The following is a 4,195-nucleotide window of genomic DNA, read 5'->3' on the forward strand; positions in this document are numbered from 1 at the left end:
TGATCTCTCTGCATGGGCAAAGGATGTGACGGTACATGTGTCCCATGTAATGCTTATCAAAAGGTGATTTCAAGCAGAGGAGAAGTTCATTAGTGAAGTAGATAGAACGGCCCATTCTGCAGACAGACAGCCTCTTTCCCCAGCCATTCCTGTCATTGCCCAATGGGCCTGTGAACAAAGTAGCCATGATGGCAGAGATGGGTATTGTGGACGGGTGAAAGAACATGGACTTCCACTCCCTGAGGCTGACCTGGGTACATCTTTGGCTGAATGCCAGATCTGCCCACATCAGAGACCAACGCTAAGCCCCAGATACAGCATGCTTTTCCAGAGTGACAAAATAGTAACCTGGTGGCAAGTTGACTACACTGAACCAATTCTTCCGTGCTCCTTACTGGAGAAGATACTTATTCTGGGTATGGATTTGCCTTTCCTACACTTAGTGCTTCTGCCAACACTGCCATCCTTGGACTTACAGAATGCCTTATCCACCCGCCATGGTATTCCACACAGCATTGCTTCTAAACAAGGAACTCACTTCACAGCCAGAGAAGTCCAACAGCAGTCCCATGGCCATGGAATCCACTGTTCTTACTGTGTTCCCAACCATCCAGAAGCAGCTAGCCTCATAGAAAGAAGGAATGGCCTTTTGAAGACACAGTTATAGCACCAACTAGGAGGTAGCAGCATGGAGGGCTGAGGCAGGATTCTTCAGAAGGCAGTATATGCTTTGAACCAGCCTCTGATTTATGGTACAGGTTTTCCCATAGCTAGGATCCACGTGTCCAGGAATCAATGGGGTGGGAGGGGAATAGTTCTGCTCACTGTCATCACTATTGACCCACTAGGAAAACTTTTGCTTCCTGATCCTGCGCCCCTAAGTTCTGCTGGCCTAGAAGTTTTGGTTCCAGAGACTGGAGCACTCTACTCTGGAGACGCCACAACAAGCATTCCGTTGAACTAGAAGCTCAGACTTCCTCCCAGCTACTTTGGGGTTCTGATGCTCTCAAAGTCCTTTGTAGTTAGTTACTGTGTATAGTCTAATAAACAGACTAATAAATAAGTGTTGGGATGGGTGACTGATCTGATCCAGCAAGGGGAGACTGGATTGCTTCTCCACAACATAAGTAAGCAAGATTAGGTCTGGAGGGCAGGAGATGCTTTGGGATGTCTTAGGGCTACAGTATCGTGCCATTAACAATGAGAAACTAAGCCATTCTAATCCAAGCAGGATGACAACGGGCATAGACCCTTCAGGAATGAAGGTATGAGTAAATCAGCCAGGAAAAGAACCAAGACCTGCTGAGGGTGGAGGAAATACATAAGCAGGAGTAGAGGGAGGTAGTTATAAATACCAGCTACAGCTACATCTGTGACCAGATGCAGAAATGGGGATTGATATGAGCGTTTCTGACATATTTTGTTTATAAAGTATTTGTATAGATAGTTGTAGTTTCTTTCCATGTTGGCTATTCTTGGCTGCCAACTTGACTACATCCAGAATTAACTTAAACCCAAGTAGCTGGGTACACCTGTGAAGAATTTTTCTTAATTAAGTCATCTGAAGTGAGAAGACCTACTTTTTTACTTATGTATTTTATGTATATGAGTGCTCCATCAGCATGTACGCCTGCATGCCAGAAGGCATCAGATGACTATCCCAAGCTTTTGTTCCCGCCGGCAAGAACACACTCGGGACAACCGGAATCTTCTGCGGCAAAAGCTTTATTGCTTCTTCAAGAGGGAAGACCCCGACCCCAGAAAATGGAGTCACTTATATAGCCCTCAGCCATGGCGTTTCAGCACCTGATGTGGCATGTCAGCTCCTGATTCGTTGCTCACCCATCACCCCACTATTACGCCCCGAGAATGGGCAGTGACTAGGAGTGAGTTCACTCTTGCACCTGCGTACAAGGCTTGTTTACTAGTTAGGCACAGCGGGGGCCAGCGCCATCTTATAATGGCGATTGCTCGCGGCACACACGGCTCTCCACAGATGGCCATTGTGAGCCACCATGTGGTTGCTGGGAATTGAATGGAAGAGCCATCTCTCCAGTCTGAGAAGACCGATTTTAAATCTGCATCTTTTGAAGTGGAAAGATCCACTCTTAATTCATATCCTTTAAGGTGGGAAGATCCACTTTACTCTGGGCCATATAAAGAACATGGAAGAAGGAAGCAGGAAGCTTGATCTCTTTTCCTGCTTGCTCTTCCTTTCACTAGCAAGTCCATTCTTTCACTCGCTTTAGAATGTACTTCTTCAGACTTCTGATGTATACCGAAGGGGACTTGAGGCGTCGGCCTTACAGACTGAACAACTGCTGAATTCTGGGAACTTCTGTTGCTAGATAGTCATTGTTTGGATTGTTGGACCACACCTTGAAAGCCATTCTAATCCATTTTATTTATATGTGTGTATATACTGATATATAGGATTTATTAGAAAACATACATATATATGCCCTCAAACTCCTATATACTTAGTACTCTTTATAGTCTAATAAAGAAGTCACTGCTGAGCCTACGTAGTTGTTAGGATGGGTGATTGAGTTGAATTACCAAGGAGAAATTGGAAACATATATTATATAATATATATATTGATAAACCAGCCTAACTCCATTTTAAGATTAAAACCCCTGTAACAAAGTCAAAATAAATGTATTCCTATTTTCTGTTAACATTTGGATTTGACCAGGTCTTAACCCATTTTCTGGAATTTGACCTGTTCCACCTTCTATTCCCTAATCTCCACCCTGATGCCAAATAATTTTGAAATGTTCATCCAAGTTCCTACCTAACCAAGCCTTAAAATCTCCCAACCCTTGAGACCCTTTTACTCCTCCAGTTTGGGGCTATATGAACCCCACTGTCTCCTGTGTTCGGTGCTGTTTTCTCACTCCCTGCTAGGGAGGAAGCACTGTCTGACAGAAAATAACGCTTGCATAACTTGACCAAAGAACATGAGTCTTTACTCTCATTCTGTGAGAGTCACACTATATATTCCTTCTTTAAGTTCTGTTTTTCTAAAGAACAATTCCTGGCTTCTTGGATTTTTCTGTTGGTAGACTAGCTGGACTACAGCCTGTGTGCCATTCATCGACAGACAGACAGACAGACAGGCAGGCAGACAGACAGACAGACAGACAGACAGATAGATAGATAGATAGATAGATAGATAGATATTCATTATTATATCCATTCTGTTCCTTGAACCCTTAATAATGTGCACACACTACAGACATGAATGTTATGGGAATAATGAACTACTTTCTAATTGGATTTAAGGCCCATTCCACAAAAGAATATGTATGCCTGGTACTATAAATTTTAGTCAAGAGCCTATGATTAGGGAGCTCACAGGCCCCAGGGCTGGACCTACTGTTTTGGTTTGGTTTTTTATTGTTAAATGGACATACTTTCAAACTGCCCTGTAAATGCTTCCACCCATTAGAGAAGTTTCTTTGTCAGTGCCTGGTGGTTAATCCAGACATGCACAACTAACCCGAGTGAATAGAACCAGTGTCAGTGGCGTGCTCAGCCACCAATCACCCTCCCCAAGGTTCAGGGACCATCTCAGAAAAGGGGACAGAAAGATTATCAGAGCTAGCAGTCGGGAAGGCGAGTCACAGGGCATGGGCCACCAACAACCACCCACGTCTGAACTTCGGGAGATGGAGGGCTCTTCGAGCAAACTCCCAGCCATGCTCACCTCAGAGCGGGGAGCGCGATTGATCGTCAAGCTTCGCTCAGACAGGCGTAGCCCTGGGAAGAGCCCGGGGCTGCAAGTGCGTTCGAAGTGTCGATGATCAATGTGTCCTGCAGTTCACATTAATTCTAACAGCTAGCTTCTTCATCGATGCACAAGCCGAGTGATCTGCCATAAGCGAACAGAAACAATTTCCTGAAATATACACAGAATATCTGTTCTTATCCAGAGCCCCCTCGCTTGAGCCTCAGGTGTACCTCCTCTTATCATTCCATCCCTCATCGGGCTGGGAAATCTGGCAACAGACCCTGACCCACCTTGCCTACCTGGGTACAAAGAGTAGGGTCAGTTCTAAGGCATAAACCTAGAACTAGGTAGTCAAGGAAGAGAAAAATGTGTAAAGGAAGTGCCCTTGGTCGCTGTATTCAGGGTCTTATCAAGATGATCAAGATATGACAAGATATGAGGAGCGCCGTGAAAAGGTGCCT

The 4,195-nt window shown here is 44.8% G+C and overlaps 1 pseudogene; it reads right to left on the reverse strand.

Annotated features, from left to right (window-relative positions):
- Positions 1-3,741: 3,741 nt before the first annotated feature.
- On the reverse strand, positions 3,742-3,889 carry LOC115029957 (annotated as a pseudogene).
- Positions 3,890-4,195: the final 306 nt, after the last annotated feature.

Source organism: Mus caroli, chromosome 18, assembly GCF_900094665.2.
Source record: "Mus caroli chromosome 18, CAROLI_EIJ_v1.1, whole genome shotgun sequence".
Lineage (NCBI taxonomy): Eukaryota > Metazoa > Chordata > Mammalia > Rodentia > Muridae > Mus > Mus caroli.